Genomic DNA, 12,474 nt, shown 5'->3' on the forward strand with positions numbered 1-12,474 from the left:
TCGACGCGGGGAACGCCGGGAGGAAGTGCGTCGGCGCCGGCCCATGGCCTGCTGGGAAATGTGGTCTGAAGGCGGGCCTGACGTTCCGTGGCGCAAATTACGCAAGCAAACTGCTCAGGGGGTGGGGCTAATTCCCTCCTTGATTTTACTCTGGAGCCTAGAACTTCCAAGCTCCACCTAGACGAAAATGCAATAAAGGGAAATAAATTTAGACAGTCCCAAACAGGAAAATAAATCCCGTGTTTTCTTGCTAGTCGTGAACCTGTAAATATCATTTAGCCACTTTCAGACTATTTTTTTACACCTGTGAAAATGGTGCCTGACAAATGACTTTTGTGAAAGTTAAATTGAGCGTGGAATTAGTTAGGTTCTGTGACTACTACTTGCTGGTAGTCCCTCTCTGAGTTCAGTAGCCTGGCCACTTCCAAGACTGACAGTGAACCTCTGACACATGCGTACGGCAGACAGTAGGGAACTGTAACTCCTACCACTAGAACGGTCCGTGTCTCCAGATGTGTATTGGAACGTCTTGTCCACGCTTGTCCTGACTGCAGTGTCCCCACACCCGAAGGCCTGCAGGAGGCCTGATTGACTGACAGGGGATCCTGAACAGCGTTGCCTTATATCAAGAAATCCATTTTACGGTAAAGAAGATCAAGTATTTATTTCTGTATAGCAAGTCACTTCAAAACATAACAGTGCAAAGCAAAAGTGATTCATTATTTCTCATTTTTCTGCGGTGCTTAGGCAGGGATTAGCCGGCCCTGGGCTCCTTGCTCTGGGTGGTTTGGCTGGGTTCACAAAATTGCTTGTGTGAAACTAAGCAAAGATCCAAGAAGGCTGCGCTGACATGCCCAGCCCCTCTGTGGTGCTCCATGCTGCTTCTATCTCTGTATGTGAGATCATAACATTCTTAAGTCTAGCCCACGTTGCTATGGCAGCTGGTTGCCCCCAGGGAAGGAGTGGAAGCTGTCAGTCCTCTTAAGGCTCAGACCCCGAGAACTCTCCTTCTACCATTATCTGTTGGTCAAAGCAAGTCAAAAGGCCAATGAAGATTCAAGAGGAGGGGAAAATATGCCTTTTTTTTTTTTTTTAAGCTGCACTGGGTCTTGGTTGCTGTATGCTGGCTTTCTCTAGTTTTGGAGAGCAGAGACCACTCTCTAATTGTGATATGTGGGCTTCTCATTGTGGTGGCTTCTTTTGCTGCAGAGCACTGGCTCTAGGGTGTTTGGGCTTCAGAGGTTGCAGCTCTGGAGCACGAGCTCAGTAGTAGCGGTGCACAGGTTTAATTGTCCTATATGATGTGGAATTTTCCCAGATCAGGTACTGAACCCTTGTCCACTTCACTGGCAGGTGATTCTTTACCACTGGACCGCTAGAGAAGTCCCAGATGCTACCTTCTGATGTGAGGACCAGCTTTTGTGTATAAAGATGGGATTTTTCAGTAGTCATATTTGAAGCCTCTGACTGCAGTCCCCAATACCCAAGTCATCCAAGGCTTTGGAATCAACGGTGGGAAGCCGTACTGACATCTCACCACTGCTCTCAGTAGCCGCATCACGGAATTTGCACTTCTTGCCCCACCAAGAGGCTTCCCTTGTTGTCACTGAGGCCTGACATGACCATGCATGCGCAAATCAGAAGCACAGAGGAGTTATATTCTGTGTGATGAAACTTAAACTTGGACCAACTGGAGGTATAATTTGGCAAATTTGTGACTTTTCCCATAACACTTCCAGCACCCACTGGCTACCTAGAGCCCAGGAACAGTCCTCTGGGAAAGCAAGGTACCCAGCATAACACCACGAAAGAGCAAAGGCCTGACACTGAGTCGGGGCAGTGACGCCTGCTCATTTGTGCTCTGCTCCTTCCATGCCTCACTGCTTTCCTCCCATTCCTAATTCCCTGCGAATGAGGCCCTTAATAAAATAGTACCAAAGCTTTGCTGTCAAGCTCTGCTTTCTGGGGAACTAAAGCTAAAACAGCACTAAATCTAGATTTGCACTAAAGGAATGTATAAAGGATGCCATTCAGAAAGAAAATTATCTCAAAAGACAGTCTGAGATGTATAAAGGAATGGTGAGCAAAAAGGAAAAAAAAAAGGTGAACATGTAAAAATGAAAACAAAATCATATATATAATATACACTGACCTCACACACTTCTTTGGAGCAGTTCTGAAGTTCAGAGCTTATTGTCTTCAGGGTTACTGTTTTCAGTAAATCCCAAGTAAGACTGAACTCCCTGCTCTCGTATTGTGTGTATCTGTGTTGCTGTTTTTTTTTTTTTTCCTTCAACATTGCCCAGAACTTCACCTCAGTATCTGCGGTTTCTTTCTGTCCCTTCCTGCTCTAATTAGTGGGATTTTATGCAGCATTAAGATATTAATAAATCTTAGTTTAAAATTCTTCCTCAAAGAATGCATCAGGCCTACCTAGTTTATACTGGTGAAAAAACTGGTTTTCAACTCAACTTTTTATTTCACACTTTCAAGTCCTTTTAATTAGGTGCTCTAAGAATAGGTCACCCTGCTTATTTAACTTCTGTGCAGAGTACATCATGAAAAACGCTGGGCTGGAAGAAGCACAAGCTGGAATCAAGATTGCCGGGAGAAATATCAATAACCTCAGATATGCAGATGACACCACCCTTATGGCAGAAAGTGAAGAGGAACTAAAAAGCCTCTTGATGAAAGAGGAGAGTGAAAAAGTTGGCTTAAAGCTCAACATTCAGAAAACGAAGATCATGGCTTCTGGTCCCATCACTTCATGGGAAATAGATGGGGAAACAGTGGAAACAGTGTCAGACTTTTATCTTTTTGGGCTCCAAAATCACTGCAGATGGTGACTGCAGCCATGAAATTAAAAGACGCTTACTCCTTGGAAGAAAAGTTATGACCAACATAAATAGCATATTGAAAAGCAGAGACATTACTTTGACAACAAAGTTCCGTTTAGTCAAGGCCATGGTTTTTCCAGTGGTCATGTATGGATGCGAGAGTTGGACTGTGAAGAAAGCTGAGTGCTGAAGAATTGATGCTTTTCAACTGTGGTGTTGGAGAAGACTCCTGAGAGTCCCTTGGACTGCAAGGAGATCCAACCAGTCCATTCTGAAGGAGATCATCCCTGGGTGTTCTTTGGAAGGAATGATGCTAAAGCTGAAACTCCAGTACTTTGGCCACCTCAAGCGAAGAGTTGACTCATTGGAAAAGACTCTGATGCTGGGAGGGATTGGGGGCAGGAGGAAAAGGGGACGACAGAGGATGAGATGGCTAGATGCCATCACCGACTCGAGGGACATGAGTTTGAGTGAACTCCGGGAGTTGGTGATGGACAGGGAGGCCTGGCGTGCTGCGATTCATGGGGTTGCAAAGAGTCGGACACGACTGAGCGACAGAACTGAACTGAACTGAAGAAGAGGTCAGAACAGTAGGCAGCATAGGGAAGCTGGTGCTTCTTAAGCCCCTTCCAGCAACAAGTCTTCATCCTCTGGCAGCTGGATCTTGCTGGGATCATAGAAGCAGTTGGATTCCATGATGGGGAGGCCATTGGCCTCTGGGTATTTCACAAGCCTCTCAGCTTCCCGGCAGGCCCACTGCTGCATCCTGTAGTCAGGCAGATAAGCCACATTCAACCCAAGTTTTTAAAGGAACAGATCATTCCAATCCACAAACCTCCCCACAAAATATAAAAAGGTCACTGCCCAGTTCTTTCTGTGAGGCCAATAGAGTCTTAATAACAAAACTAGACAAGAATAGGAAAATGAAATGTGGTATAATCCAACCTCATTCATTAACATAGAGGCAAACATTCTACACAGTATCAGCAAGTGAAATCTAGCAGCATGTATAAGGGTAATAGACCATGAAAAAATTGGTTTAATCTAGGAATACAAGGATCAGTCATCTTTAGAAAGTTAATGGCATTTATTGCTTTAAAAGATTAAAGAAGAAAAACCACATAATCACCTTAAGGGATGCAGAAAAAAAAAGCCAGTTAATAAAATTCACTACACATTGATGATGCTGACAAAGAATAAATCAATTGACCTGAGAAAGAAATGAAAAACTTTATTCAAGTCAATTTGAGGATTATAGCCCAGGAAGAGCATCTCAGAAAACTCTGAGAACTGTTAGAAGTCAAGGAAGAGTTATATAAATTTTTTGAGACAGAGGGATGTTCATCAATGACATATTATTGACAATTTACATGGTAACCAGATCTAAGTGTCATCATGGCAGGTCATGTGGCCCTATACAAGATCAAGAAAGAATGTTATCTTTTAAGGAGTTATCTTGTTGGTGCTGGGAGAATGCTGCTCTTTATGGTTGAACTGGTATTCCATGAAGGGGAAGGCTGGTCCATGTATAACACAGATACACAATGCACAGTATGTGGGAAGAGGGGGCCAAAGGGCAGACAAGAATTTTTCATGTTTAAATTTTTCTTGTCTTGTCATAAAATATTAATTCTATTTCACAATGGTATTAGGAAATCAGGAATAGAAGAAAACATTTCTAACCTGTTTTAAAAAAGAAAAATTAGTCACTCAATCATGTCCAACTCTTTGTGACCCCATGGACTCTAGCCTGCCATGCTCCTCTGTCCATGGGATTCTCCAGGCAAGAATACTGAAGTGGGTAGCCATTGCCTTCCCCAGGGGATCTTCCCAACCTAGGGACTGAACCTGTGCCTCCTGCATTGCAGGCAGATTCTTTACTCTCTGAGCCACCAGAGAAGCCCAAACCTGTTAAAGAATATCTAAAAAAAATTTTGAATTTTCTCAGAATATAATCATAGCATCTGAACAAAGACCATTTTCTTTCTTCTCCTTTTGAAAGGTTGTTGTTGAATCACGCGAATACACCGGGATTCTTGGCCCCCGGAGGAGAAGAATTCAATCCAGGGCCAGAGACGAGGCTTGATCGCTCAGAGCTTTTGTGTAATAAAGGTTTATTAAAGTATAAAGGAGATAGAGAAAGCTTCTGACATAGGCATCAGAAGGGGGCAGAAAGAGTACCCGCTTGCTAGTGTTAACAATGAGGTTATATAATCCAAAGAATGTCTGGAGGTTGTAAAGACCTCATCAGACCTACTCCCATAATTTACATTTTAAGATAACAGAAGGTTGAATCCAAAGACTGTCCTTAGGCAGGATACATTATTGTTATATAATCCTAAGGAATGTGGAGAAAGAAAAAAAGTTCGTCCTTTCTTCCTCCTTGAGAATTCCAGACCCCTCTCTCCTTGGGGACTCCTAGACTCCCTATCAATCTGCCTAGGAACTGACTCTCTCATTCCCCCCTTTTCTTTTAGGAGAATTATGTTGCCTACGGAAAAGGGGCGTCGTTCTCGTTACATAACTGCTTCCGAGCTGACAAGGGGCGTTGTCCCTAAATTGGTAAGGCAACATATTCTCCTAATCCTCATATTGAGGATATCTGATCCAGGGGCCCCAAATAGTTGTTGGAGGAAGCTACAGCAGTAGCAGGAGTTTGAGCAACCATTTGTAACTTAAAAGCTTTCATGCGGCTAGAAACAAATCCAGTTATACAATTACAGATGCAGGCAACATAGTCATTAAAACAAGTTAAAATCGAAATTAAAAGTCACATTATGTCCATAGTTAAAGTACAAAGTGTTGCACCAGTCCATTTTAGGGTTGGTAGATGTCATCAGATGAAGAAGAGGCATCCCATGTGATTGTAGTCGAAGGTATTCACAGACTTGGAGAAACTCTTTTCCTTGAAGTGGGGATGTCCACCACGGGAAGCCTTCCACTGACGAAGAGGGGAGCGCTCCGCAGACCCAGCAGTTAGACCGATTGTGGAATGTAGCATAGGAGTGAGCCCAGGACAGGAAGACATTGTCTTGAGGATCCAAGGGCAGACTCAGGATTTTTGGAGTCAGCAGAAGTAGACTCACATAGATTATCAGGCCCATCCGCTGCCCTTTGCTTAACTCTAGAGCTCGGGTCAGAGCCAAAAGCTCTGCTAACTGAGCACTGGTTCCCTGGGGGAGAGATTTTGCTTCCAAAACCTGTTCAGCAGTCACCACGGTGTAACCTGCTTTACGCCTTCCATCCCGAACAAAAGAACTGCCATCTGTAAATATTTCCATGTCAGGATTGTCTAATGGGGTATCCTTTAGATCCTCCCGAGCTGCATAGTTCAAAGTTAGGAATTGAAAACAATCGTGATCAGGTGTTTCATTTTCCTTCTCAGGAAGGAAAGCGGCAGGATTTAAATTTCCACAAACTTTAAGCTTAGTTACTGGTCCTTCTAACAACAATGACTGATACTTAAGAAGCCTACTGTCTGTCATCCAAATATTAACCTTAGAATTTAAGATTCCACTCACATCATGAGAAGTCAGTACAGTAAGGTTTCGTCCATTAATTATTTTTAAAGCTTCAGGTGCTAATAAAGCCACTGCCCCAATTACTCTTAGGCAGTGGGGCCACCCACGTGAAACTACATCTAATTCTCTGCTTAGATAAGCAATAGGTTGCTGGTGAGGCCCTCGGGGTTGTGTCAAAACTCCCAATGCCACACCTTTTCTTTCAGTGACAAACAAATTAAATTCTGACCCTGTGGGCAAGCTCAGAGCTGGAGCTTGCAGGAGAGCAGTCTGAAGAACCTTAAAAGCCTTTTGAGTTTCTGGAGACCAAACCAGTTTGTCGGTTTGGGCCTGCTGAGTTTCACCTATAAGTTTATGTAAGGGCCGGGCAAGTTCCCCTTAACCCGGAATCCAAATGTGACAGTAACCTGTGATTCCCAAAAATCCTCTCAATTGTCAAAGTCATAGGCAGGGGGTGATTTGGTATAGGTTTAATTCTCTCAGGGCCTATGGCCCTAGACCCTTCTGATATGATTAGGCCCAGATATCTAACCGATTGTTGACAAAGCTGAGCCTTTTCTCTTGATGCCTTGTAACCACAGCCTGCCAGAAAGTTTAAGAAATCTTCTGAGGCTCGCGAACAAGCTTTCTCTGTCTCAGCACAGAGCAAAATATCATCTACATATTGTAACACCACTGCTTCAGAGCTATTAAAGTTTTGTAGATCCCGTGACAAACTTTGTCCGAATAAGTGAGGAATGTCACGAAATCCCTGGGGCAAAACTGTCCAGGTTAACTGAGAAGCTGGCTGCGTAGGGTCTTCAAAGGCAAATAGAAATTGACTTTCTTCCGCCAAAAGCACTGAATAGAAGGCATCCTTTAAATCAATTACTGAGAAATATTTGGCCCATTCAGGAATTTCAGACAATAGAGTATAAGGATTAGGCACCACGGGGTGTAAAGGAACTACAGCCTCATTTATTATTCGTAAATCTTGAACTAGTCTCCATTTACCATTTGATTTCTTTATACCCCAAATAGGAGTATTGCAAGGACTGTTACAGGGAATTAATAGTCCCTGCTCCTTTAAATTTTTGATGATGGGTTTTAACCCTTCCTTAACTTCAGGTTTCAGTGGATACTGCTTCTTATGTGGAAATACGTGTGGGTCTTTGAGCTTAACAACTACAGGAATAGCATTTTGTGCTCGACCCACAGATTTTCCATCAGCCCATACTCTAGGATTTACATTTTGTTCAACTAAAGGGAGAGAAAGGAAGGGCTCCATATTCACGAAAACAGAGGCATGGACCTTGCTCAGTATATCCCTTCCCAAAAGGGGTGAGGGAGATTCTGGCACGATCAGAAACTCGTGTGAAAACAGCACAGAATCCCAGTTGCAAGATAAAGAATAACTGAAATAATACCTTTTGGCTCATCCAGACAGTCCCATTACGGAAGCGGATCAGGAAGAAAGTGGGCCAGGGGCTTCAGTAAGCACAGGATAAGTTGCCCCAGTATCTAAAAGGAAATCGACGGATTGGCCCCCCACAATTATTAATACCCGGGGTTCCTCAGGTGTAATTAGGACAGGAGCTTGTGTGGGGACCCCCGGGCACCTTCAGTCCTGATTGTCTTGAGAGTCCAACCCCGGAGACCTACGCCTCTGGGAGCAGTCTCTTCCAGTGTGGTCCTTTGCAGACCGGACATGGAGCGGGGGGGTGGGGGGGGGGGGTGGGGGGGGGGGGCGGCTTAGATGCCTGAGGGCAATCCCGCTTGAGGTGCCCCTCCTTTCCACAGTAATAGCAAGCCCATCCCTTTTCACCTGGGTCCCTCTGGGCATTTTTCTCAGGCTGTTTAAGAACATTTTTCATAGCCGTGGCGAAGGCTTCCGCCTTTTCCTTTGTCTTTTTTTGCCTTTCTTTCTTTTCCTCATATTCCCTACCATAATAGAGTATCTGAGCCAGTTGTAACAGAGTATCTAAAGACTGATTTGGTCCATACGCCTGTTTTAATAGCTTACTGCCGATATCTGGAGCCGACTGAGTGAGAAATCTATCCTTTAAGATCACTTTTCCCTCTTCACTTTCGGGATCAATCTCAGTGAATCTGCGAAGGCCTTCTCTCAGTCTATCTAGGAATTTACCAGGAGCTTCCTTCTCCTCCTGTTCTATGTCTGCCAATTTGCCATAGTTTAAAGGCTTAGAACGTGCCTGCCTAAGTCCTTCAAGAATACATCTAACAAAATGACTCTGATCCCATCTTCCTTTAGCTGTGTTGTGGTCCCAGTCTGGTTCTATAGTTGGGACCGCCTGATTCCCAGTGGGGAGGGCTGCTATTTCGTTCTCCCTCTTCCCTACTGATGCATTACCAAGCCATTCATCTCCATAAGCAACCGCTTTTCCCAAAACTCGAGTCTTTGACTCGGGAGTCAGCGTTTGTCCCAAGATATACATCACATCCTTCCAAGTGAGGTCATAAAGCAGAGTAACACCTTTAAAGGCTCTAATATATTTTTCTGGGTCCTCTAAATAGTCTCCCAGATCCTCCTTGATTCTTTGTATTTCTTGATAAGAGAAAGGCTTATTAACTCTCACAGACTGATTATATCTCCTGGTGGGTGTTTCATAAAGACGCAACAGCTTGTGTGGCTGTTCCTCAGTCTCTCTGGCTGCTCTGCTCATATGATCCCAGAGATAGATTGGAGAAACCTGTTTTTCCTCTTTTCTTTGTCTCCTGTCCTCCATCTCATCTCTTACTTCGATGGTCTGAGTTTCTACTGAAACCAGAGTAGTCTGAGGTCGTACTGAGACAGGAGTTGTTTGGATCTCCACGTGGGCAGTTTGAATCCCAGTTTGGAGTCCCAGGTATGGGGGCAAAGTAAGAGGACAGGAGGGAGCTGAAGGTTTCACGCCCAAATCTATATCCTTAGGACATAAGTCTGGCATATTTCGCAGACAGAAAAAGGGCAACACATATGCTACTTCTACCCATTTCCCTTGTTCCTTACAGAACCGGTCTAATTGTAGAACAGTATTATACTTAAGAGACCCTCCAACTGGCCACCATTCGCCGTCCTCCAATGGATACCGCGGCCATGCAGTATCACATAGGAAGACCAGGTGTGTCTTCTTTAAGCCCTGGGGATCAAATCTATCCCAGTTTTTCAGGATACAGTTCAAAGGAGTGAGGCTGGAATTGTTAGCTCCCATCTGTAAGAGAGAAAAAAAGCGACCAAGGCCATTTTTCTACTGGAGGCGTCCCTCCCTGCTCTAGATGGGGGTGTAGACAGACGTTACACCAAAAGCTTTTTCTTCCTGGTCGGACTTAGTCTGTCCCTTACTGACGCAGGCGCAGTACTCGTCCCTCCCGGTTCTACCACCGAGATGGGGTGGGGATGTACCAGGGGTAGACTTGATAGCATCCCTACTTGACGTCCAGCTCTTCACCTTTAACCTTGCTTGCCTCTGATGTCACCCAGGGTAAATCAGAGTAACCTTCCGGAATGCCTCCCAAGCTAAGACTACTAGGGGAAACATTCGTCACCTGAGTGCCTGTGCACAACGCTGAGTATTTCCTGACTACAATAAGACCGACGCGAACATAAAACTGAGATGTTCTTTCCAAGCATCACCACACCAGTATAATAGCCTCCTCTGATCCACTAAGAGCCGGCGTTACCAAAGAAAAAAAACCCATCGCAGTACCAATCTGAGTAACCTTTAACCTCAGAGATGTTCTGGGAGCTAGAGCTCCATCTAGCTTCCGAACTTTCGATTCCTAGCGAGGCTAGGCGCTTTATTGGCTACCAATCCAAGTTTGGGACCTAAGCCACAGTACACAGTAACAGTATAGATCACAAGTCCCTTGAAAGTCTATGATCCAATAGATTAGGTTAGTACTTCTAATTCCCAAGGAGTTATGAAATGGTCAAAGAGACCGAAAAGTTTGACCGAGAAAGGAGAGTTCGGTCCACACGCTTTGCCCATTTCTGGTCGGTTCCCAAAGGAGACACTGGGTGCCTCTTGGCATTGGCAGGTCGGTATAACACCCCGACAGGTTTCTGCCATAAGCCCTATGAAATCACCGTGGAACTGCAGAGCAGGGCTCCTTACTTGCTTCACGCAGGGCATGCCATTCATTCACACAAGCACACGGTAGAGTTAGTAAAGCACAGCAGAAAACGTGTTCGCTAAGAGAACAAAGAACTAAAGCTCCAAGCATCCTTACCTTGTCCTGAAGGATCCTGGACGAGCCCCCAAGATGAAAGGTTGTTGTTGAATCACGCGAATACACCGGGATTCTTGGCCCCCGGAGGAGAAGAATTCAATCCAGGGCCAGAGACGAGGCTTGATCGCTCAGAGCTTTTGTGTAATAAAGGTTTATTAAAGTATAAAGGAGATAGAGAAAGCTTCTGACATAGGCATCAGAAGAGGGCAGAAAGAGTACCCGCTTGCTAGTGTTAACAATGAGGTTATATAATCCAAAGAATGTCTGGAGGTTGTAAAGACCTCATCAGACCTACTCCCATAATTTACATTTTAAGATAACAGAAGGTTGAATCCAAAGACTGTCCTTAGGCAGGATACATTATTGTTATATAATCCTAAGGAATGTGGAGAAAGAAAAAAAGTTCGTCCTTTCTTCCTCCTTGAGAATTCCAGACCCCTCTCTCCTTGGGGACCCCTAGACTCCCTATCAACCTGCCTAGGAACTGACTCTCTCACTTTGATCCTTAACTCTTTATTCTCTTTATTGTAACTGCTGTCATGTGGCCCCAGCACACCGGAATACATACTGATCCCAGAAAGAAGCTATGAGCAAATAAGACTTCTCTCCATTTCCCAGTGCTCCAAAAAAAGCCCTAGTCCCCTGAGACTCTTCACATACTTAAAAGAATTGCGTCAGGGCTAAGTCACTTCAGTAGTGTCCAGCTCTTTGCAACCCTATAAACTGTAGCCCGCCAGGCTCCTCTGTCCATGGGATTCTCCAGGCAAGAATAATGGAGTGGGTTGCCATTCCCTTCTCCAGAGGATCCTCCACACCCAGGGATGGAACCTGGGTTTCCTGCATTGCAGTGAGATTCTTTACCATCTGAGCCACCAGAGAAGCCTGGTGGAGAATTAGGTCTGTAGTTATTTGTCTAGTTAATTGCTGTGATTCAAAAATATAATAACTTGCCTTATCTCTCTGAGAAGGTCAAGTAGTTACAGCCTGGCTAGTGTGCCCAGGTACTGAGGAGAAAGGCTGGTTATCTTGATCCAAGTGTTTACATTTCAAGGATAGTGAGGTCCAGGAGTCTTAAAAGTCTAGACGTAGGAGCCTGGGGCTGCCTGGGTCCAGAGAGATTCATCTACATACTAAAGGACTCAAATCTGGAGGGGATCCAGATCCCCTCTCTGAACAGATAGAAGTGATTTTTCTGAACCTCTCAACTGCATAGCATGTGGCCACTCAAAAAAGACAAATTTCCATCTGTTCTCAGTGGGCTGGGTGGGCATGGGGGAGGCCTGTGGAGGGTGTTTCATAGTTACTGTTATTGTGGGGTAATTGGAGAAGGCAATGGCAACCCACTCCAGTACTCTTGCCTGGAAAATCCCATGGGTGGAGGAGCCTGGTAGGCTGCAGTCCATGGGGTCGCTAGGAGTTGGACACGACTGAGCTATTTCACTTTCACTTTTCACTTTCATGCATTGGAGAAGGAAATGGCAACTCACTCCAGTGTTCTTGCCTGGAGAATCCCAGGGACGGGGGAGTCTGGTGGGCTGCCGTCTATGGGGTCGCACAGAGTCGGACACGACTGAAGCGACTTAGCAGTGGGGTAATTAATAAAAAACCTAATTTAATGCATTGTGTGAGCATTAGGACAAAGTTAATAACACTTAATATTAAAAACCCAACAGAAACCCATGCATATATAGATTTTTTAAAAAATGGCAAGTGCCATTGCACACTGCTGGGGGAAAGAGGGACTAATTCAATAAATGGTACTAGGAGTGTTGGTTATCCAAATAGGCAAAAAATGAAGTTACCTATTTAGCCCATACTAAAGCTATTCCAAACTGAATTAAGGACTTAAATGTTAAAATCAAAACTTTAAAATGTGAGGGAGTAACTTGGGGTAGGAAGGATTATTT

Source organism: Bos taurus, chromosome 25, assembly GCF_002263795.3.
Source record: "Bos taurus isolate L1 Dominette 01449 registration number 42190680 breed Hereford chromosome 25, ARS-UCD2.0, whole genome shotgun sequence".
Classification (NCBI taxonomy): Eukaryota; Metazoa; Chordata; class Mammalia; order Artiodactyla; family Bovidae; genus Bos; species Bos taurus.